The sequence below is a fragment of the Melanerpes formicivorus genome, unplaced genomic scaffold, assembly GCF_026170545.1.
Source record: "Melanerpes formicivorus ecotype bairdi unplaced genomic scaffold, bMelFor1.0.p_v2 SCAF_24, whole genome shotgun sequence".
In the NCBI taxonomy this organism is placed as follows: Eukaryota; Metazoa; Chordata; class Aves; order Piciformes; family Picidae; genus Melanerpes; species Melanerpes formicivorus.
Window position 1 is genome coordinate 4889564 of NW_027142376.1, and position 25305 is coordinate 4914868.

Sequence of the window (25305 nt, forward strand, 5' to 3'; positions counted from 1 at the left end):
ATTTGTTGTGTGTTGGTTTGTATGTATGCAAGTGACTGCAAAACTGAGACATGTGTCCAAGAAACAGAGCAGGTTTCATATGGATAAGGTGAGAGACGGGGCATTGCCTGGCCACTCAGTTGATGACGAGCATGCAGATCTCAGCTGAAGAATAACATTTGGCCTATGGATCTTGAAGTTAGCACCCAATGATGGCATCAGGGAAGCATACTGAGAGGAAATTGTTTATTAGACATATGCTGTGGGTGTGTTTGTGAATATGTATTTTCTGGTGGTACTATATACTTTATAGAAATGTTATGTAGGAGCTAGATGTGGATGGGAAGGATGCTGCTTAGAAAGGTTACATTTATTGGGTGCTGAGAGACAGAGAATGGATCGGTTTGCAAAAAGAACATAGAGTGACAGCAAATCAGATTGACAGCTGAAAACCCCCATACAATTTCTAGCACATTAGCAAAGCATTATGTACCTTATTATGTACAGACTCTAGGAATACAGCAATGAAAAGATGGCTCATTACAGATGCTCAGACACAGCACTTTGTGCAGATTGGGTAGGATAATGAAATTAATCAAGTATACATGTTGAATTAGCCCTCACAGGTCAAAGCAAAGTAAGCAGGATGTGTGAAACCCTGATCTTCCCCCAAAAGCCAAATACACTGTACAAATTAATGTCTGCATCAAGACACTTCGTTATCAGTTGACAGGACTTTCACACATGCTTATGTCTCCCTAGGTGTACTGCAGTCTCTTTTGCAGAAGGAAATTATGGAGTGGGGAAAGAAGCATGTGATCCCTTAAAGAGGACATTTGGAAGTCAACCAAAGGGACCCTGTTATCAGTCTTTTTGATACGTGCTTAATCCTCCCCCCGCCGCCCTGTCTGTTAAGGGAAAAAAGGCAACATGAGAGTGAACTTGGCAGAATGTTGAATCTGAATGTCTGTGAGACTGTAACACCCCCAACAGCTACACTACTTCTGTTGCTGAGAAGACAGCAAAAGTCTCTCCTCCATTTCTACCTACAAGGAGCTTAAAAAAGTTTTTAGACTAATGTGTTTTGTTGCTTTTGTCGCTGACTCTGAAAATGTCTTCTGCTTTAATTTGATTAGAAAGACAAAGGAGAGATTTTTTGCAACTTCTCAAATTATATATCTTGCACATATAATTTAACATCTTTTCTCAGAAGGTTCTCAACTAACTCAAAAGATCTCTGTGTTGTCACAGAAAGAGCTTTGCAAAAGTCACGTTACTATAACAACCAAGTACATCTCTTCAGTCTGGGAGCCCTGCTCTTCTGCTAGTTTTCGTCTTTTTTCTAGAACCATTTAGACTGGAGAGGACCTTTAAGATCTTTGAGTCCAGCCATTGACCCAGCTCTGCCGAGTCCACTACTAAGCCATGTCCCTCAGCACTTTTACCCACCTTTTAAACACCTCCTGACATAGGGACTCCCCCACTTAGCTGCATGGCCTCTGTCAAATGACTGCATAACACAGATACCGTCACAGATGCACACCAGGTTTATATAGGCTTAACAAGTTTGCCAGTTTGGGCATTTATTTGAGAGACATCCAACCTTATGCAGACACATACCTTGATTCATTTGTGCAACTAGAAATGAAGCAAGAATAGAGAAAGAAATTTGACTTAGTTGTTTCTGTACCATAATATCTACTCTGTACGTATAAATATGATCCTTCTGGAAAGACAGTGGAGAACACTGACTAGGAGCCCCTCACTACAGGAAGAACATTGAGATGCTGGAGCATATCCAGAGAGGGACAGTGAGGCTGGTGAAGGGCTTGGAGCACATGGCCTACAAGGAATATCTGAGAGAGCTGAGGGTGTTCAACTGGGAGAAGAGGAGGCTGAGGGGAAACCTCATTACTGCAGCTACCTGATGGGAGGTTGGAGCGAGGAGGAGGCAGCCTCTTCTTTGTGGTGTCAAGCAACAAGACTAGAGCAAATGGTTACAAGCTGCACCAGGGGAATTTAGGCTGGATATTAGGAAATATTTCTTCACTGAAAGGGAATGGTCTGCCCAGGGCAGTGGTGGAGTCACCATCCCTAGGGGTGTTCAAGCAGCCTGTGGACCTGGCTCTTGGGGACATGTTTTAGTGTTGACCCTTCAGTGCTGGGTCACAGGTTGGACCAGATGACCTTTGAGGTCGCTTCCATCCAGATATATCCTGTGATTCTGTGATCATCATTAGATGAACTGCATTGCTTACCTCTGGCATGGCTGGAGTCATAGTGCGCCTTACTTTTCTCTTTCTGTGCTGTGGTAAAGGTGCTGCTGTTTCTGAAAGCAAACAAGCTGTTATTAAGAAAATAACACTGCTTTGGTTTTGAGGATAAAGTGGGGAAAAGTATAACTTCATTTAGATTACTTGGAGATTTTTAAAGCTGGATTTGGTCTTCCCTAGTGTCTATTAAATGGATAAACCCCAGCCTTTTTGAAGAAATCTGTCAAAACTTCAGCTGAAAAGCTCTTGATGTATACCATAGTGATTGGTTTGAAGCTGTTGAAGACAGCAGAAGTGAAAATACTGGAGAAAAAAAAATTACCTGTCTTACAGGGCTATGCTGTGCTGGGTAGAGTCTGCTGCAAAGAGCAGTTATGTTAAAGGAACTTCCCTCGGTCTCTTGAAGTGCAAGTTGAGGCTTGAAAGGCCAAAATGGCTTTGTATGTGCCTGGTAACGTTTTAGTTGAGTTGTTCCCTGTTTCCAGACAGGAGTGCATCCTTCCTTTGCTTGTTGTTGTGAGCAAAGGGTTTGGAGGGGGAGGATCACACATGAAAAGATGGCTAGGACTAGGTCTTTTTGCACTGATCCTCTTCTGGAGGTCTGAAAGAGAAGCCTATTGCCAGTAGTTGGTCTAGTGAGAGCACGATTAGTAAATACGCAAAACACAAATGAATCATCTGGCAGCATTAATGATTGCAGCTCTGTGAAGATACTGCATTTCCTGGCAGCTGTATAAAAGAGGGAGGTATAAGGACCAAGTCCTCATACTGAGTCGACAAAAGAGGTGGGAGTGAAAAAAGGGTAGCTGAAATACTGTTTTCATGTTTCTGATGGTAAAAAAACTCCAGGATAAAATCCAACTTACTCTTACCTGAAATAATACTGAGAAAGAGAGAAAGACAAGAGCTGCTGGGACTCATTCAACACTAGTGATCCCAGGTAAGGAGGCGGCAACAAGCTCCAAATTAGAAACCAAGAACTACAAACATTCCTTGAACCAGGAAAAGCAGAAACCAAGTGTGCAATTCCCTTCAGAAGGACAATGAGACCCCAGAGGTCCTGCCTTGAGTGATCCTGGATTGCACTGGAAGAGAAATTTCCAGTGCAGAAAAGGAAGCATTAAGGCTTCTCCACAAGGGATGTGGGAGTCTGTGTGCTCTTATGGTCAGCCATACTCAAGAAAGATAAATTCAAATTGGAAAAGATACAGAGAAAGGCTTCTACAGAGTAGCTGAGAGAATGGAGAGCCTTATCCTCCATAGAGAGATTAAAGGGACACGCTTTCTTTAGGTTAGCAGTATTACAGCTGAGCAGGGAGGATTGCTGGCTACACATGCATTAGGAGAATGAGCACTACAGAGGGATAAAACACATTAAGACAAGAAACAATGATGACAAATAAAAAAAAGGGTCTAAGCTGGCTGTTAATAAGCAAAGACAAAAATAAACCCAATGCTTTTCAAGTATTAGGGCAGTGCAGAAAAATCCTTTCCCCAAGGTTTAAAAAGAAGCGTGCTAGGTTTGTGAAAGGAATGATCTGCCGTGTTAAGATTTAGAGTGCTGTCCCTGAGGACCAGATTCACCTGCCTCATCCCACGTTCCCAGGGCGAATAGATGTGTACGTCACTGAGCTGTGATCTCTGCCCTCTTTATAGAACTCTGGAAGCATAATAGATGGACTAATTAGAGCCAAGGAAAATCATTTGTATGACTGCTGACATCAGTTTACAAGAGAGAATATTGAAAACCTTATTTAGCCTCAGAGTAAGGCAGGCAAATAACAAGAGGAGCTCAACTGTCCAGAAGAAAAAAGGATTGAATGAGACAAGCAAGTAGTGGAAAACAAGTATAAGGCCTTAAGATTAATGGTAACAAGACAGAGAGCCTGAGAAGGAAGATGTCTTGCTTGTGAATGTGGGTGCTAGGGAAAGCAATGGAATGCTTAAGGCTTGGCAGCCACCCAGGAGTCCATAAAGTGGGAAACAGAACAGCTTTATGAATTGTGACTACTTCTGCCCCAGGAATTAAAAATAAGTAGAGTGCAGAAAGTATCAATGCTAATCTTTGTGGCCCCAAAGCAGTGCTCAAGCAGAAACTTCCCTTGTCTAGATGCTAATTGAGGGGATACAGTCTCAGGCTGTGCCAGGGGAAGTTTAGGCTTGAGGTGAGGAGAAAGTTCTTCCCCGAGAGAGTCATTAGTCATTGGAATGTGCTGCCCGGGGAGGTGGTGGAGTCACCGTCCCTCGAGGTGTTCAAGAGGGGATTGGACGTGGCACTTGGTGCCATGGTCTAGTCATGGGTCTGTGGTGACAGGTTGGACTTGATGATCCTTGAGGTCTCTTCCAACCTTGGCGATACTGTGATACAGTAATTTGTGCTTGGGTTTAAACTTTGAATGATTTATGTCGCATGGCTGGAGAGAAAGCTTCGGATTATTTCTTGCTATGAGCTGAAGCATATGAGCTGCTGTGTTTTTCTTGACTGAAGGTCAGTTCAGAAGTAGGCTATCTACCTTTGAAGTGACAGCAGGTATTGAGTTGGTAAATTGGCCACAGAAGTTCCCCTATAAGGCATTCTGTTGTATTTGTTGAGAGAAGACAGCACTTGTGGGCAGTCATGGAATACCTCTAACATCACCTGAGCTACAGGTGTCCTGTCTCTCCAACCTGTACTCCTTACATAGCACAGTGACATCCGTGGAAGATATCTTTGATATATTTAGAGAACCTACGTGTCTGGCAGGTCTGAAGTTTCTTAGTGGAGCTACTGGCTGAAGGAGGGGCCAACGACCATTACATACAGCATTAAAGCAGTGACCAGATGCATTTCATCTGGCCTGTGGCCCAGCTTTAGTGTCAGCCTGGCAGTACTGATAAGCAGCAGCACCAGATAAGGAAAAGGTGAGTAGATGGCAGTGGTGTGGAAGGAAACTATTTAGAAGGTAGCAGCATATGTAAGCTACCAGCAAGAAAAGCAGTTGAGTACCTTGCCAAGATAACCCAGTCCAATAAAAGATCCATAGCTGAATGTGATCAAGCATCTGCAGTCTGTGTTGCCAAGACCTCAGTATGTTGAACTGAAGATGAAATGATAGCTGAAAATGGCATTGCTGATGGAAGGCAGCAGCAGCTGGAAATAACTTCCACAGTATTAGAGGGAGCTGTGTGGAAGAGGCAAGATAACACACAGGTGTCAGCCTCTGCATTTTTATCAGGGAGATGCTGGTGATCCACAAAAGTACTAAATGGTGTGTGATAAAAGAGGCAGCTGAAAGAGTCATACTGAAGGTGTGAACAGAGCTCATAAAGGCAGCAGCACAGGAGAATGTCTTGTAAGATTAACTGTGAGTGAAGAGCAGGATTTAGTTTAAAGGGGTGAATGTGAATTCATTAGGCGGATTAGAGTTTACCATTCAAAGTCGCTCTTTCAAAAATTCAGTGTGACTCAAACTATTTGTTTCTTTCTTTGCCCTGGAATTTGGTTTGATGACTGAAATGGGAAAAAAAAAAAAAGTAAAATCCACTTTGTGCCTAAATTAGAACTGAGAGAACACTTTGGCAAGGACTGTGATCAGGCAGCTAAAATGATTTGATGCATCAGAAGTAAGACAAGGTTGAGGTCCCTTTTCTCAGAGATTTTTGAACTCTGTTTTGCACTGAGTGAGGCTGGGTTTAAATAATTCAGAAGAAACTTGGTTAGATATTGGATGTGTTACAGTTAGCCTTGGCTGAATTCTTTATTGTTCCAGTTGAAGTATGAAGTAGTGTACTAGAGGGTCAGATTTGTAACAATCTTTCCTTCTTAAAGGGCTGAAATGGAAAAGACAAAAGTTTGCTCTTGAATTGATGGATGCCTTTTGCAGATCTGGCTGAATATTTCAGTCTTTACATGACAGTAGGTCTCTTCTGAAAAATTTGTCTTTGACTGTATATTTCAAATGCACAGGGTTTATAGCTCTTTCTGTAAACAAAGCAAACTTGTTCAATGCTTACTGCTGGCAAAGTCTTACAGAGTCCAGAGTCTGTGGACTCTAGAGTGTCACAGACTCCAGAATAGGGTGGCTGTGTGCAGCCACAAGCCAGGCTTGGGGACTCTTTTGAGAACATGTGGAAGGACAAAAAGCAATTGCTGCCCAGTGCCTGCAAGACTTCCCAGATTGTCTTTAATGCACTCCCTTGGATGTAGCCCCAGAGGTTAAACTCTGAGCTACTGATGTGGTTTGGGTTGTCCTGGGAGGTGGTTGGGGTGCCGTCACTGGAGGTGTTTAAGCCCAGGCTGGATGGGGCTCTGGCCAGCCTGATGTAGTGTGGGGTGTCCCTGCCCATGGCAGGGGGGTTGGAACTAGATGATCCTTGTGGTCCCTTCCAACCCTGACTGACACTATGATGCTGTGGACCAGTTCTTGCACTTCAATACCCCAAACAAACAAGCAAAAATAAGTCAAATTACAGCCCTGTATACAGCTGAGGGAAGAAGAAAACCCAGAAAGCTTTCATAAATGTATTAGCTGGTTAATTGTTCAATTTAGTGCTTGGTTGGCAACAAAAGCAGGCACATGGTAATAAGGCTGTGTTTTTACTATTACAAGACACTTTGGGACGTTGTGAATGTGCAGAGTGCAACGGTATATTAAGCCAAATTGTGGTTCTGTATTTGACAATTTGGCTTTGTTAGCATAATGCAATTTGTTGTTATTGCAGCAGTGAAGAGGGAAACAGTTTCATAATAATTTGTTTTCATTATCCATTTACATTAGTTCTTCCGACTCAGAATTTTATTTTTATATTTTAAACAAAACAAGAAGCCTTTGTAACCAAAGGGACTGATTAAAAACCATAAACAATCCCCATCTGATTAGTTCCGTCTTCAGTAATATTTAGCAAGTAGTGTGTTGGCAGAGGAGCACAACTTCAGTATCCATCAACTCTCGATATATTGCAGATATCTTTACAGAGAAGTTTAATACTTTAAAACCAGCATGATAGCAAAAAGTTATTGTGCTTGTGATTCTCTCCAGATATGAGAGCGAGGTGGTTTGGAAGCAATAAGAATATCTTTTGTTGGGTCAGCTGCTGTAATTGGAAAAAAATTGAGAAGCATGTATGAGATCTTGCTTGTTTTTGCCTGGCTGTATCAGTCTTGTCTAATAAAAGATATTGTTTCTTTCCTCAAACCTTGACTCTTTTACATCATAGACTCTCCTCCATGAAAAGTTGTGCTAAGATACTGTTGGTGCAGACTGTCAGGTCCATCCATCTTTTCCATTATATTCAGCTAAGCCTAGATCTGATCATTCTCATTCAGAGCCTGCTCCTTCCATCTGCAGCTGGACTTTGGCCAGCTACATGGGAGGCCACCAGTAGCTCTGTGAGATCCTTTCTGTTGCTGCCCTCTCTTGCTTTCCTCACAATTATTTTCCTCTATTTTTTCCCCAGTGTCAGCAAAAAATACCTTTTCTGTCGGTGGTCTGCTTGTCCACCACCTTCTCTGCTATTTCATCTCTGATCTGTGCCAGGAGCAAGATGAAATGTCCTTTTGGTTTTCTAGACTTACGCAGCAAATTTACCTTCCTGCCAGCCTGCTGCTGCCCATTGGGGTAACTGTAATGAGGTCGGGTCCTGCCAAATCTGCCTAGGAGATTTCTGTAAAGCACTCTGGTCCACACTTAGTGTGCATGGGGCTGGGTCCTACTTACCCACAAGGAAGGAGACAATGCAAGTGGGATTTAAATCTATGTCTGTGCTTTTGTTTCTTTCTTCAAAAGAAGAGAGGACCTACACTTTGATATCCAATCCAACCCTGCAGGGCTCCAGGGAGATCTTATTGCAGCCTTTCAGTGCCTAAAGGTGGCTTGTGAGAAAGATGGGGACAGTTTTTTTGCAGGCTGTGACATGGCAAGGGGTGATGGTTTGAAACTAAAGGAGTGGAGATTTCAACTAGACTGAGGGTGGTGAAATGCTGCACAGGTTGCCCAGGGAAGTGGTAGAAGCCCCATCTCTCAAAACTTATCAGGTCAGGTTGGGGCTCTGAGCAATCTGATCTGCTTGATGATGTCTTTGCTCACTGCAGAGCAGCAGGAGTAGGACCTTTAAAGGTCCTTTGCGACCCAAACCATTCTATGATTTCTCTATCCTACTCTACCGTTCTCTCTCGCTCTCTTTGCAATACAGGCAGAGCTAGCTCCAGTCCTCACTGTGGTCAGCCATTAAATAAGATGGTGTTATTAAGCTAATTAAAAAAAGTCTAGCAGGAGAACAGAATGCAGACTTCTACAGGATGTACAATTAACCTCAAGTGAGCCAGGAATGGAAACAGAAATTAACAAACCAGTTGCCCTTGCTCAGTTCCCGCGCTCAGCTCTGTGCTCTCTGATGGTCAGCCAGGCTGCTCCATGCTTTGGAAGCTGAGCTGCCCTATCAGCACAAAGCAGGAGCTCACCGAGGGGGTCACACGGTGCTTCCAACAGCATCTGAAGGAATTCAGAGCTTGCGAATTACAAGAGCAGTGATAATTAGTCCTGAGGGACAGTTGTGTAAGAAAAACTGTTGCCTTCTCCTGATTTTCATAGGATATTCTGATAATGAATGTTTTCTAACAAATGGAGCTCAGAGATCCCGTATCCAATAACACTCCTGAGTAAACAGCATCCTGCATTTGCAGTCCCACAAAGACTGGTCAGGCACTGGTACTGCTTCCATGTGTCAGTATTGCCACATTCTCACCGAAGTTTCAGCTGCAAGATTCTGGAACCACCTGGGAGATGTCTGAAGGAACATGGCTGGTAGTCTAAACGTAGCCAAACCACCCAGCAGCTTCTCATTCTTTGCTATGTTTTTATCTTCTTTCTTTACAGCATAGGCTTTGTGTTTAGGCTCTGGAGATTCGAATTCTCAGTGCTGTGAAGCCCTATCCCTGGATACATTCAAGGTCAGATTGGATGAGGTTCTAAGCAACCTGATCTAGCAGAAAATGCCCCTGCTCGCTGCAGAGGGCTTGGACTGGATGACATTTAAAGGTCCCTTCCAACTCAAAACATTCCATAATTCTATGGTTATGGAAGTCACTGGCAGTTTTCCTGTAGTGTCAATGTACCTATTTCAGATAGACAAGAGGGCTGATACAGATGCATGCAAACCAGCACTTTTCTATACTTTCTAAGCCTTACCCTGCTCCCTGGCCCATTTCCAAATTTTCTGCCTGCAAAATTCCAGGGATCCTGGATTTCAGAATTCCCCTCATGTGGGATCAGTTGAATAAGCGTTGTGGGGTCAGGCCTGTTGATAGATGGCACTGAGGACTTCAAAGTCTGAGTCGAAGTTAAGGGGTTTAGCAGAGTAACAGTGAAGCAGAGTGAAGTCAAGCAGCGGCTTAGACTTTGCAGACCTGTGTGCCTTGACTGACTTGTCATTAGGAACAATTTCACTTGCTAGTTACTCAAAGTCCCTTGGGTCAATCTGCATAACTCAGTGACACCATGGATCAGGTTTGACATTCGATGAGATGATAACAAGTTATCTTCTTAATCTCATCATTTACAGTTGTTAACCCAAAGTCCAATTTTGGTATTTTTAATTTCTTATATAGGAGCAGAATTTTCTCACAATATTGTTCCTGAAGTGAACATTTTGAAATGTGAATACCTAGCATTAGGCTCTGTATAATTACTCCATTTTTCACTAGCAATGGAGGAAACAAAGTGACTACGAAAACAGTGAGGGCTGCTAGGAGTTCTGTTTTTTTTTTTTGCTTAATTGGGTTGTTTATTTGGTTACTTCTATATGGATTTATGTGCTTGTCATGAGGCACCTGCGTACGAAATGCTTGGCCTCGGGTAGTTTGCCATTTCTCTTTTATTTACCTTGATTAGTAGATGCTTGTTGCAAATCCCTCTCAGGAAAGTGAAAAAAATCTTCATTCTCCACACTGGTGAAAAAAAGAAATGCTTGAGTTAACAGCCCAAAGATTAAAGTTTTATTAGTTTTAAAGGTGAAACAGGACCTCAGAGATTTGGAGGGGAGTAAAGCAGAGAAAGTGGAAAAAAGGGTATGCCAGGTTGGAAGAAGTGATGAAAGGCAAAACTGTAAACTCTGTATCATGGACAGATCATAAAATGAGATTAAATGAGTGTTTCTCATTTAAATTTTGTGTTTGATCAGGAATTAAGTCTCTAAGAATCTAAAGGATCTGTATTTTTTGATTGTTTGTTAGTTGTAGTTTTAATGCTGAGAAAATCAGCTACCTATCCAGCGGCAGGATTCCTGGCTGAAATCAACAGATAATATTTTACAAGGCAAATCAGGGTTTCTGAAAAAGATATTTTCAAAACTATATGTCCAGCTGGCAGCCAGTCACTAGTGGTGTGCCCCAGGGATCAGTGCTGGGCCTTGTGCTCTTTAACATCTTTATTGATGATCTGGATGAGGGCATTAAGTCGATCATCAGTAAATTTGTGGATGACACCAAGCTGGGGGCAGGAGTTGATCTGCTGGAGGGTAGAGAGGCTCTGCAGAGGGACCTCGACAGGCTGGACAGATGGGCAGAATCCAAGGGCATGAGACTGAACACATCCAAGTGCTGGGTTCTGCACATTGGCCACAACAACCCCATGCAGTGCTACAGGCTGGGGTCAGAGTGGCTGGAGAGCAGCCAGGCAGAGAGGGACCTGGGGGTACTGGTTGATAGTAGGCTGAACATGAGCCTGCAGTGTGCCCAGGCAGCCAGGAGGGCCAATGGCATCCTGGCCTGCATCAGGAACAGTGTGGCCAGCAGGAGCAGGGAGGTCATTCTGCCCCTGTATACTGCACTGGTTAGGCCACACCTCGAGTCCTGTGTCCAGTTCTGGGCCCCTCAGTTTAGGAAGGAGGTTGACTTGCTGGAGCGTGTCCAGAGAAGGGCAACGAAGTTGGTGAGGGGTTTGGAACGCAAGCCCTATGAGGAAAGACTGAGGGAGCTGGGGTTGCTTAGCCTGGAGAAAAGGAGGCTCAGGGGTGACCTTAGTGCTCTCTACAACTACGTGAAGGGAAGTTGTAGACAGGCAGAGGTTGGTCTCTTCTCCCAGGCAGCCAGCACCAGAACAAGAGGACACAGTCTCCAGTTGTGCCAGGGGAGGTTTAGGTTGGATGTTAGGAAGATGTTCTATACAGAGAGAGTGATTGCCCATTGGAATGTGCTGCCCAGGGAGGTGGTGGAGTCACCATCATTGGAGGTGTTCAGGAGGAGACTTGATGGGGTGCTTGGTGCCATGGTTTAGTTGATTAGGTGTGGTGGATTGGTTGATGGGTTGGATGCAATGATCTTGAAGGTCTCTTCCAACCTGGTTGTTGTTTGTTGTTATTATTATTATTATTATTATTATTATTATTATTATTATTATTATTATTATTATTCTCAGTCATTGCCTTTGTTCTGGGTAAAGCAGTGTCTGATTGACTGAAACACAGAATAGGGGCACCTGCTAAGATGCCATTATTCTGAGGTTTGCTGAGTGCTCATTGACTCCCTGATGTAGCACCTCGCACAACACCCCACTCAGTGATCAAAAAGCATTAGGTAAGTGATGGTGCACTGAAAAACTGGCACTCTACTGCACCAATAGGTTTATTAGATAGGATGACTGTCTATGCATTTGATAAAATACAAATAACAGGACATCATCGCAGCATCTTATTGTAAGAGGGGATAAGTGGCTCTCTTTTGCAATGGTGCTTGTTAAGTGTTCCAGGAAGGTGATCTGCCTCGCTATTGCATGAAGTTGTGACAATAATGTAGTCCTTAAACATCAAATTTGCAGCCTTATACACCAAAAAGGGTAATTTCTAGGCCATCATAAATGACAAACAAACCAACCCTAACCAAACAAAAGAACAACAACAAAACCCTCAAACTTAGAAAGGCTTTGAATTTCAAATAGAATAGAAAAGAATTAACCGGGTTGGAAGAGACCGTTGAGATCATCGAGTCTAACCTGTCATCCAACACCATCTAATCAACTAAACCATGGCACCAAGCATCCCATCCAGTGTCTTCCTAAACACCTGCAGCTACAGTGACTCCACCACCTCCCTGGGCAGCCCCTTCCAATGGCCAGTCTCTCTTTCTGGGAAGAACTTCTTCCTCACCTCCAGCTTAAACCTCCCTTGGTGTAGCTTGAGACTGTGTCCTTGAAGGGTTAAATCTTGGAGAGCTGAGCTCCAAGCACTGCTGGACTGATAAGAAGTAGACAGTGTTGGCCTTGATGGTTTGTGAACTATTGGAACTCAGTGCAGCAGTGCTGTTGGAGGAGGGCAGATATTTGATTATGAGTGATTGTTATGACCTGAGAGGGTCAGACTTCAGACATACAGCAGATTGATATAACAGAGTCCCTGGTTCCTGTTATAAACTGCTTCTGCATTGTATTAGTTTTATAAAGAAGAATTCTGCATAATAAAGTGGACACCTGGCCTGCATCAGGCTGCGTCCCGTCTCTTAATTGCGGCATGTCCTCTTGTTCTGGTGCTGGTTTCCTGTGAGAAGAGACAAACCCCCACCTGGCTACAACCTCCCTTCAGGTAGTTGTAGAGAGAAGTAAGGTCTCCCCTGAGCCTCCTCCTCTCCAGGCTAAGCAACCCCAGGTCCCTCAGCCTCTCCTCATATGGCTGTGCTCCAGACCCCTGTTGAAAAGCCTTTCAGGCCTACATTCCATTGGCAAGGAGCTGCCATCCTGACACTGCTGCCTCTGATTAAAGCACAAGCTTCACTGCTCAGGGTTTGTGTGTGCTGAGAGAACTGCATCAGGACCTGTTTGATCACTGAAAGAAGACAGAAATGACTGCATTAGTTGTAATCTTTGCCTGATACCTGAAACAGTATTGGTGAATTGATCAAGCTGGCAATACGAATCTTAGAGGATCTTCATTGTATTCCAGTGTTTGAGTTGCTCTGTTTGATTCTACCCAACCTAAAAGTTATCTGTTCCAAGAGTTTTTCAGTTGTTACTGCCTTGAATTAGGAAGCTGATGTTTGCAGTGCTCATGCCTAGGTTGCTGCTGACCTTTCAGAGACCCTTAATTGCTTCTGCCAACAGGCCAGCCAATTTGAACCTCCCAGGTGATGACCTTGCAAAAGATGCAGCAACAACAACAACAAAGCAGTGATGGTAGAAAAAGTAGATAACGAAAAAGAAATTGTTGAGAGACATGATCTTTTGAAATGCCCCTTGAGTACCTCACAGGAAGGCTTAAAGCACCCTCTTGTCTTTTAAGTACCTTAACAAATAAGTTTAATGGGCAGTAAGCTGAGAGCAGTCAAATGGAATTGAGACAACGGTTATCTCCAAAAAACTCATTTACTGTACCTTTTATCTTCGAGACAGGGAAGCTTCCGAGAGGATCTGCAGTTGGCTGCCATTTATCTAGACAGATGAAGTAATTTACAGGAAGAGGAAAGGCAGATGTGCAACGGCTGTTGTTTCTGCTGTGTGGTCTGAAGCTGTAGTGGAAAGCTCAGAGTCCCTGCTGTCCATGAGATGATCATCTACTCAGGTGAGTCAAACACTAGTTGGATCTAGAGAAAAGACTTCAAGAAGCAGATAAGGACCCACAGTCCTGTGAATATATTTCTATGCAGAGATCAAAAGAGATGGATGCCAGAGCACTGTTGGCATGTCGTGTCATCGCAGTCACCCTTGAAAGTGAGATTAATTGGCAGCAGCTTTACTTTGAAGGGATCTTTCTGGCTCCAGTACGAATTAGAAGTTCCTAAGTGACAGACTATGGACTTATAGGTACCTCTGGGCTATGTGAGGTGCACTTCTGAGTCTGGAAAGTAAGCCCAACTCTAATAAAGATATGGAAGAGAGGAGGATGGGGTGAGGCAGGGAAACTAAGAAAAAAGTAGGAAAAAGGCTGGAGGGAGAAATGTTGGAAAGATGCAAACTAAATTGGCAACATAGAGCAGACAAGAAGTGGAAAGTGTGGAGGATGAGAAATTTGGGGATTGCAGGTTTGGGTTGAGCAGGGAAGTGGGAGCAGGGATAGCTTAGCGTGCAACCAGCAGGAAAGGCAGATGCCTGCAGCCTTGGACATGAGAGCCAGCCAAGAGATTCATAATCATTTAACTGAGGGAATGACAGTGGGCCAGGAGGGCTGACATTTACAAGTGAGATTGAACAGAGTGAAGAAGGGAGTGTTTGTGTTTGAGAACAGCACTCAGATGCACTCTAAACTGGAGGGAGATGCACAAGAAGAAAAATGTTTGCAATGACTTATCTGAAACATTAGCAACATTCCTCCAGGTCATTTCTGCACCGTTCAAAACTCTGAGCCCTTTACTTTTTTCTTTCCCCAGTGTTTTCATTTCTTAACAATTTATGGCCGGATCATGCAGGTTTTATTCAGGTAAATTTCCCTTTCAGTCTTAAATTAGTGGAGGCTTTGCCTGAGTAATGGCTAAACTGTCTGGTCCTTCAAGCTATTATTTGAAGTACTGTGAAAGCATTTTTCATCAGTAGTCAATTTCTGTATGTACCAACCTTCTGCCCTACCCGAGGTAAAAAAGGACACTGTAAGAAACTTTAAGCCAGAGCCCATAGAGCTGTACAGAAAGGTCTGCTTCGTAGGGGGCTTTGAGCACTGCCAGTGCACAATGCTTTCTAATGCTTCTAGTGACGATTTGTAATTAATTTGAAATGCATTTCTAATGTTTGTAAAAGTACTGACACCTCAGTGAGCCGAGTTGAGCAAAATGCTCTTGGTTTGGGGCTCTTTAGTAGTTTCCGAGTTGATAGGAAATTTTCAAAGTGCTTCAAATTGTGACCACGTATGTTCAAACCTTTCTTGTGATAAAAGGTATAAATGCTGAAGACATCTGAAGTGACTTTTGCCAAGGTTTAAAAAAATGAGAGTACTTTTTGAACTGCTTTGTCGTTGTGATGCAAAAGAAGTTTTGCTTTGCTTTGCTCTGCTTTGCTTTCCCCTTGCTGCCCTTAGCATCTGAAGTTCTCCTCATGACCGTGTCCTTTGCTGAACTTTTCAACTGTGCCACTGGCATTGAAATACCTTTCAGATTTTCCTCTGTCTCTCTTCTATGCTCACCTGATATCAAGGAGCTAAATCTCTCTCCATGGGTTGTACAGTTCACCCTAGAGTCTCTCTAATTTGGAATGCCTTGTTGCCTCTAACTTTGTTTTTTATGAAGACTTCAGGTTTTTTTCCCTCATTTTACCAACTTTTTTCATACCTATACTCATCTACTTTGAACTTGAGTCAAGTGTCCTGTATCTTATCTGTACATGTTTTAGAAATTAAAGCAGCCCTCTGATGTTTCATCTGCTGTGTGACTGGCAAAGACATCCTTGCAACCTGTGTTTTTGGAAAAGTGACTGAGGCCTGATTTTGTCCTTCCCTGACTCTTTAGATCTTTATGTTTCAGGAGCTCATTCTTAGGAGCAGAGACTTTGTATTTACTTACTTTCCTTGCTTGGTACTATTTGAAGGTAATTTATTTTGTGGGAAGAGTTTCATAGTTTCATAGTTTCATTCAGGGTTGGAAGGGACCACAAGGATCATCTAGTTCCAACCCCCCTGCCATGGGCAGGGACACCCCACACTAGATCAGGCTGGACAGAGCCTCGTCCAGCCTGGGCTTAAACACCCCCAGGGACGGGGCCTCGACCACCTCCCTGGACAACACATTCCAGGGTTTCACCACTCTCATGGTGAAGAACCTCCTCCTCACATCCAGCCTGAATCTCCCCACCTCCAGCTTCATTCCATTCCCCCTAGTCCTATCACTACCTGAGATCCTGAGAAGTCACAGTATCACAGTATCAGAGTCTCACAGTATCACTTAGGTTGGAAAGGACCTCGAGGATCATCGAGTCCAACCTATCAACACAGACCCCATGACTAGACCATGGCACCAAGTGCCACGTCCAATCTCCCCTTGAACGCCTCCAGGGTCGATGACTCAACCACCTCCCTGGGCAACCCGTTCCAATGCCGAATGACTCGCTCGGTGAAGAACTTCCTCCTCACCTCGAGTCTGAACCTCCCCTGGTGCAGCTTGAGACTGTGTCCTCTTGTTCTGGTGCTGGTTGCCTGGGAGAAGAGGCCAACCCCCTCCTGGCTACAACCACCCTTCAGGTAGTTGTAGAGGGCAATGAGGTCACCCCTGAGCCTCCTCTTCTCCAGGCTAAACAATCCCAGCTCCCTCAGCCTCTCCTCATAGGGCTTGTGTTCAAGGCCTCTCCCCAGCCTTGTTGCCCTTCTCTGGACATGCTCAAGTGTTTCGATGTCCTTCTTAAACTGAGGGGCCCAGAACTGGACACAGTACTCAAGGTGTGGCCTAACCAAAGCAGAGTGCAGGGGCACAATGACTTCCCTGCTCCTGCTGGCCACACTATTCCTAATGCAGTCCTTCCCCAGCCTTCCTGTAGGCCTCCTTCAGATACTGGAAGGCCACAATTAGGTCACCTCGGAGCCTTCTCTTCTCCAGACTGAACAGCCCCAACTCTTTCAGTCTGTCCTCACAGGAGAGGTGCTCCAGCCCTCTGATCATCCTTGTGGCCCTTCTCTGGACATGCTCCAGCACCTCCACATCCCTCTTGTAATAGGGGCTCCAGAACTGGATGCAGTACTCCAGGTGGGGTCTCACCAGAGCTGAGTAGAGGGGGAGGATCACCTCCCTTGACCTGCTGGCCACACTTCTCCTGATGCAGCCCAGGATCTGATTGGCTTTGCGGGCTGCAAGTGCACACTGAGAGCTCATGTTGAGCTTTTTGTCCACCAGCACCCCCAAGTCTCTCTCCTCAGGGCTGCTTTCCAGCCAGTCACTGCCCAGCCTGGATTTGTGCCTGGGATTGCCTCGACCCAGATGCAGGACCCTGCACTTGCTCTTATTGAACATCATGAGGTTGGCTTGTGCCCACCTCTCCAGCCTGTCCAGGTCCCTCTGGATGGCCTCCCTTCCCTCCAGCTGTCTGCTGCACCACACAGCTTGGTGTCATCAGCAAACTTGCTGAGGGTGCACTCAATGCCACTGTCCATGGCACCCACAAAGATGTTGAACAAGCCTGGTCCCAGGACTGATCCCTGAGGGACTCCGCTTGTCCCTGGCCTCCACTGGGACATGGAGCCATTGACAGCCACTCTTTGGGTGCGGCCATCAAACCAGTTCCTTACCCATCTAGTGGTCCACCCATCAAACCCATGTGTCACCAGTTTGGAGATCAGGATGTGGTGCGGGACAGTGTCGAAGGCTTTGCTCAGGCCCAGGTAAACGACATCAGTTGCTTGCCCCTCATCTATTAATGTTGTCACCTGCTCATAGAAGGCCACCAGGTTGGTCAGGCAGGATTTGCTCTTGGCAAAGCCATGCTGACTGTTCCCAATCACCTCTTCACTATTCTTTTGAGCGAGTAGTGACTCCAGGAGGATCTGCTCCATGATCTTTCCAGGCACAGAGGTGAGACTGACTGGCCTGTAGTTCCCTGGTTCCTCCTTAAAAGAGTCAATCTTTGCTAAGACAACCAATACCCCATTTCTCAACAATATGTCTCCTCCTTGCACATACTTTCAGAGCTGATCCAGTGCTCTGAGAAGCAGTGCTTGTGAGCTCCTCCTGTCACAGGCCTTGGCATCCTGCCTCAGATACACGTGCCTGTGGAATGCATTTCATGCCTCACCTGTTACCTAAATGAGATGTGAAAGCAGTTCACACCTTGTTTACATTTACACTGTTTTATGGAACAACATAGATGCAGTTCCAATGAAAGTAAGGAAATGAGGTCTTCAACCCCCTTCTCTCTCCTTGGCTTGAATTTGTGCAGCCTGATCCTTTCAATTCACTAAACTGGAAAAGAATCTGTTTCTCTCGGGCAAGTCACTACGAGACACCAGCATCCTCCAGCACAGCACAGCAGCCATCAGTGTTTTACAGAGACGTGAGCTCTCCATCCTGAAAATAAAAATGTAAGCCAGGCATCTACATCAGTTATCTGAGCCCAGAGTGATTCCTTCTGCACTGAATGGCATATAATCAAGGTGAGTAAAAGGAAAATTGACTCAACTGATATGGAAGTAACACCAAAAAAAAAAAAGGGCACAAAGAAATCTGTGCTATCTCCTCCTTGGCTGAGCACACACCTGCAAGAGTGTCTGAGGGTATGAGGGCTGCTGAAATTCAGGGCATTTCCATGACTACACCACCATCATCTCAGGTGCTGGTTCAGACTCATTGCTGAAAGGCAGCAGAGATTTTAACTCCAGAGCTTGGCTCATTGCTACCTGAGCATCTCCCCCATGAAGAGAGACTGAGAGCCCTGAGGCTGTTTAGTCTGGAGAAGAGAAGGCTGAGAGGAGATGTGATCAATGTCTATCAGTATCTATGGGGTTGGTGCCAAGTGGAGGGGGCCAAGCTCTTTTGGGTGGTGTGCAGTAGTAAGCCAAGGAACAATGGATACAAACTGGAACATAGCAGGTTTCACCTCAGCATGAGGAGAAACTTCTTTACAGTGCAGGTGATGGAGCACTGGAACAGGCTGCCCAGAGAGGTTGTAGAGTTTCCTTCTCTACAGACCTTGTCATCTTGCTAATATTTCAGAAGACACAGATGGCAAATACCCCTTCACATGGGTACCTTCGTTTTCTCTCTGTCACTCCATGTCTGTGAGGGGATCAGGATGGCTGGACTTCACCCCACACAACTCTGAGAGTACAAAATAGCCATGTACACCTGAGCAGCTAGCCCGGACTGCTGCTGTGAGAAGAGAGACATGGGTTTAAGTAGGATGGCTGTTCTGTATGTGCTGTTGCAGGAGGAGATGGAGCATGATGTGCAGGTGCCTTCAACTTTCTGTTGTCTGTGAAGATTAGGGCTGCCCAGGATGGTTGAGCCACCGTCCCTGGAGGCGTTCAAGAGGGGATTGGACGTGGCACTTGGTGCCATGGTCTAGTCATGGGGTCTGTGTTGACAGGTTGGACTCGATGATCCTTGAGGTCTCTTCCAACCTTAGTTATACTGTGATACTGTGATACTGTGAATGCCTCTCCTTTGTCGGTTAATGAAGGAAGACGTTAGGATAAATGAGAAAATTTTCACGTTTCCCTGAGGAGAGGCAATGCAGGCTGAGGGCACATCTCTGCAGTGTCCTGCACTAGAGATGCTGGTCTCTCTCAGCTGGCTGATCACTGCAGGAAAGGCAGATCAGGGATGCCGGTGACAAGATAAACAAGAAACAAAACAAAGCTGTCTTGGCTCCTGCCATGTGACAGCAAAAATATTATTGGCCAAGTGGAAAAAGTCAAAATCTGTTGAGGAAGAAATGAGATTTCCAAGCTTTATACGAGGAACGACAAACATTAAGAATAAACAAACTGGAGAGTAGAAAATATTGGTTGCGTTCCCTTTTTAGTGCTTGCAAGAATGAAGAGAGGGAATGTGCTGGACCTGCTGGAGATGTGTGAGAATATAATGTGCCAAAATGCTTGTCTTGAAAGGCTCTGGAGTTAAGTCATTATATGAATGAGAAAATGAGTGGGTTTCTTCTAATGGCCAGCTCTTTGGCTTGGCTCTGTGCCCTCACATGCTACTGAAGGTGCTGGAGTGATTCACAGCGTTCCTGTCTTTGTGCTCAGGTCAAACAAGATGGAGAGAATTGTTTGATTTGTTCCATAGTTCAAAGATACACCTGGCAGTGGTGCTAATGCTGTCATCTCCATCTGCACAGTGACACTTTCCTCCCATTACTGTGTGCCTGTTGCCTCTGCAGCTATCAGTCAGGGACAATCTTTTTATTTGAGATGTGATAAAGCTGGAAAAGGGCAAGGGGAAGCCCTTTGCCATTTAGCTAAGACCAAATTATTCCAATTTTGGCCAGAAGAGCAACACTTTTCTGGAGTAATGATTTGGTTTTTTTTATTGCATTAGAAAGTTGTGTTGTTTCTTGAACTGCTAAAACTGCAGGGAGACTCCCTTAAGCTACAGACAGACTTCTGTGAAGAACTTGGAGGTGAAAGAGAAAACTGGGCACCTGGCCAGTGGTCAGTCCATCCTGCTTCCATTGGCCTTTTTAGAGAAACCACTATGTACTTCATTTGCAAAGGTTTTCCTTTTCTTCTGCAACATTGTAATGACACATGGCCAGGTGCTCGAAAATTCCACGTGGTTTCTCTTTGCACTCTATTCCAGGGGCAGAAGTTGTGCTGCCTGGATCTGAGAAAGGAGAAAGCTTTCAAATACACAGAAATTTACAACACTGTGAGTATTTTTCAACTTCCTGATCTCACTGCAAGGGTGATGGAGATATCCAGGAGCTGGTGAAAGTCAGGGGCCTGAGGAACTAGTTTGTTTTCTCCATCTGTCCTCTTTTTTCAGTAGCTGCTTCTCATGTAGGCAGATCTCCAACGAAATTGTGAAATGTCACATTCATTACCACAGCATTTATTGTTTAGATGAACATCTTAAGCTGCCAGAACATTCAATAGCAGAACCCTTAGTGAAAGTGCAGCCTGCTCCATCAAGAACTTGTCTGTTCTTGTACGTGTCAAGCGCTTTTCTGAAAGATACTGCCTTATTTTTGGCTTTGTTTAGAGGAAGATGGAAGTGTTAACAATTTATTCACAGTGTGAGACAAACAGATATTAATAGAACGTTAAGGAAGGCCTCTCAAAAGGATTTGAAGATTTTAATTGAGTGTTGTGTGTGTTCCTGTTAATACTGTGAGATTCAAAAATACAGGCATCACAGACAAGTGTGGGAACAACCAAACCACAGCTCTGGAGACAGCAAGAAAGAAGAAGGTGTGGAGGCAATTTCAGCTGGACAGTATCAGATGCTTGTCACCACCAAAGCCAAAACAATTATTTCTGGATTCCCTTACAAACTATCATGTAATGACATGGAGTCTCAGGAACACTTGAAATGTATCTTGGAGGTGGAAGGGGCTTTCCTGCTTTGTGTTCATCTTACATCTCTTTAAATAACTGCGCCTTTGGTATAGATGTAATTTAAACACCTGCTATCTGCTGATACTCCCGTATAAGCCCGCTTTTTAAGTACACAGAGGTGCCGTCTCAGGCCTCCAGCTTCCCAGCCTTAACACCTCAGTGACCTTAATAATGCCTCTGCTTACTGAAGTGATAAAGAGAGGATGTACTTCTGTTGGCCCCTGATCTCTGAAGTGAAATACTGAAGCCTTCATTTTGTTAGTGAGAAAATCCTTGCTATGCATTCTCTCATCTCTGACCCCATATTTTGTTACTGTACTCTAATCTTTTTTTGGGGCACCACTAGCTCTAATGCCAGCTTTTTGTGGGGAAAGGATGATGGAAAGCAGCTTCCCAAAGGCTGGCTGCCCTTCCATGACAAAAGACTCCCTTCATTAGTGGACCAAAATATAAAGGTCAGCTATCACCAAGTGCATGGTACCAACCTACTTACCTTCTGAATGCAATAAGGCTGCTGCTGACTTCTACTCTATTAGCTCATAGTTCAGTTTTATAATTAGCAATTTCCATTTCAACACAGCTCATTGCTGAAGGGCACAGCTTCAGGTGCAGTTCATTCCCAAATGAACACTGATAACTTCTTTGGGCCTTTATACAGTCTAAACCATTACTTGTTTTTATGCACACTATGCCTCACTCATTTTTTCTTTGCTGTCTGCAGTGAATTTAGGTAGTTTGGTGGCTTTCACCCAGTCCCCTGCTTGAAATGTGAGCACATGAAATGTCATTAGATGCTGGGGGAGCTGGGGAAGTCCCAGACTGGACTTATCAGCAAGCAGAAACCAGGTGCAGGAGCTGCATTCTGGAACTGGATTCAGGAACATGAGGATCAGTAAGGAAGGCAGAAGAATGGACAGAGTGCTCCCTGGATAACAGGCACTGAAGAGGAGGCCTGACCCTTGTGATCCCTCAGCTTTGTACTGAGTATGATATGAAATGGAATCCCTTGTTGGTCAGTTTAGGGTCACCTGTCCTGTCAGCTCCTCCATACAGGTGCAGTCTCTTTCTTGCTGCACTTCCAATGTGGCACACAGGGTTTGGCAGTGGCCTTGGTTTCTATATGAGCAAGTATAACCAAGAGCCTTTCTGCGCACCAGTCCTTGGTGGAAGCTGTAAACACTGAGCCTTTTCACTTCTAGCAGCAGACACTGCCTGTGAAAATGTGCTGTTAGCTGCAGAAAGTGTTGTCAATCAGAAGAGACTGAGCTGAAAAGTAACATCACTGAACAGAATTGGTCCTGTTCTAGCTCAATTAACCTAAATCTGGGCGTGCATCAAAACAAAGACTTGTTACTGTAGTCAGTTTTTCCCTTGGTCCCTGTACAGGTTTCTCACATGTGCCACTGTCACCTACACTTGGCCTGTTAGACTTTGGCTTTCAGTATGACAGAGGGAACAGAAGTGTGAAAATCTTGTTCTTATATAAGGCTTTGAAAGGATCTTTCACCTAAATACTGACAATACTGCAGATGGTTTTCTAACCACTTCAGGAAGCCAGCTAACTCCTAGATATTATTCAGAGGGCTTTGCTAAAGTCAATACAGAAACTTAGGATTCCTCCCTCTGATCAGTTCAAAGACCTCAGGGTATGAAGTCATCACTGCAAAATATTCTAGTGGTATCCTAAAGGGAGAAACAAGCACAGCAGCGCCAGTTTGGTTTGCTCTAACGGCTTGTGCTCTTAGGAGCAGCTTCCATTTCAGGTTTTAGAACTTTCATCTTGGAAGGCAGGGCAAGTTCACTGCTCACATCTAGCAGGAGCTGCTGTCAAAAGGACAATTCATTTTGATTCCTGACACTGCACAGTAGCAAAAGAAAAGAGGGGAAAAAAGGATTTGCTGGCTGTGAGGGAGCCTGTCTTTGCAGAAACTCATCCCTCTCCCTCTCCAGTTTTTACTGCTTTCACTCTAGATGGTGGCATCTTGTTTTACCAAGAAGCCTGTGGGATAGCTGACTGGTTTTGTGGGGTTTTATGTACATTCACCTGCATCAGGACAACAGAAGCTACAATAATTTCCAGTTGCACCACAAGAGAAATGCATTGTAGTCACAAGAAACACTAACCAGGCTCCTTTTCCTCATTAGAGTCAAAGAAGAGCATCTGCTCATGCTGTGGGCACCTGGAGCCACACTGCCAGCGCTTGCTGTGCAACCTTTTTCCCCTGCTCTGGTGCCCCCATCTCCTACCTGCTAGTTTCACGCACTGTGCATGCCTCATGGGTAATCTCCTAGCCTTTCCAGGCTCCTGTGCTTAAGATTTAATTTTTCAGTGTCTTAGAAAAAAAACCACCTATTTTCTCTTCCTGCTTTCCTCCTTTTTATTTCTCTTTCTCTGTGTGTTTCTCAAGTGCTGAATATTAAATAGGAAAACAAAGTTGTACATCATCTGGAGCTGAGAAGGGAGCACAGGTGCACCTTCCAGGCAGTGAGCAAAAGTGAACCAATGCCTTTAAAAGGCTTTGATTCACTGCTGTGTGCTCGTGCTTTATTCAGCAGCCCAGTATGACACCTTGAGCTCGCCTACACGTGCACAGCTTGGAATGGAGATCTTTCCTTGGCTCTAGCATGTGGTGAATTTTTGCCATGGCCCTGCTCAAAGTTGCTTGGCACAAAGGCTTTGCTAAGTGTGCTGGGGTGGGAGAGGATAGGCAGGGGATGAGGGAAATGGGGGATGAAAAAGAATAAAACCCAACAACCAGAACATGAAAATAAAATAACATCTCAAATATTTCTAAGTGTATTTCCTTCTTAAATTTGCTCAGCTCATTCCTGTCAGCTGTAGGCAAAGTTTCCACTGTTTTTGAGGTCTGTGGTTTTGGCATGTGCTGGGCAATCCTTGGTCTAGCATGGCATGAGGGCAGAGCTTGGTTCTGGGTGACTCAGACTGGAGATCTGGGTGGCAACACCAGAAAAGTGATTTCTGTATAGAAATCTCTTGCTATTTACCAGCCTGAATTACTGCTTTTAGAATAAGTAGGTAGCCAGATTTGCCTAATATCTTACTTGGTTCTGATCAGGTTAGTCAACAAAAATGACTCTTGCGTAGCTTCAGGCTGGAACTGCCCCTCCTCGTTTTGCACTGACTTGTGATGTATTCATGGAAGGTCATTTCATTCTCCAAGCTTTTTCTCTTCTTCCTTTGCCTCCTAAGTCCATAAGTTCTTGTTGACATAAAATGCAGCTTTTGAAATATATGCCCTACCTCCTCCGCAGGAACTGGAAATCTATCTGGTGGGGGTGATGTGAGGGTGGAATCTGCTCACTCCTGTCCTGCCTGAGAAAGAAGGAGATGGGGTGGGAATTGTCCTGGCACCCATGTCTGTGGCCTCACCCCATCTTACATCTGGATCTGTTACGCTGCATTAAGCATCAAAGAAGGTGGTTTTATGCAGAATTAAAGAGGCTTTATTTAGTTTCTGTATTTGAGTACCTAAATAGAGCCTAGAAAAGAGGGAGCTGCATTTCTATCCAGGAAGACACTAAAAAGCACTTAGGAAAAAATTCCACGGGATGTCTTTTCTTGAGAAGGATTTTACTCTTTAAAGAAACCAGACAATGTCTCCTTGCAGATTCAAAATGTGAGAGCTTGCCCCTCTGTAGTATTTTTCAAACATCTCAGGAGATGAAAAGAGAAAAGAGTAGGCACACAATTCTGGGTGAGAATAGTCTATTATTGCCTTTGCATTTTGGTTCTCTGGCTTGGTCCTACTGAGCACAGTGGGACAAGTGACAGCACCAGGCACTTAACCAACTGTGTTTACCTGGTGGTGCTTAAATATCTTGATGACTATTGCTAATTTTGAGTCAAACAGATTTATTTGTCTAACTCAGTCTTTTTGTATGCAATAACCTTTCACAATGAGCTGCTTTTCCAGGATGGTTGGTGGAACAAAATTGGATGACATATAATTTGGACATCTGCTACTAATGTTTTTATTTACTTGAGCTGCAGAATTGTTGTGCAGCTCACAATCCAGGAAGTGACTTGGAGAATAAATGGAGATCTGGAGAAAAAGTATCTGTGGAGATAAGCAAGGAAGAAGAAGGAGCCAGTGGACATTCTTCC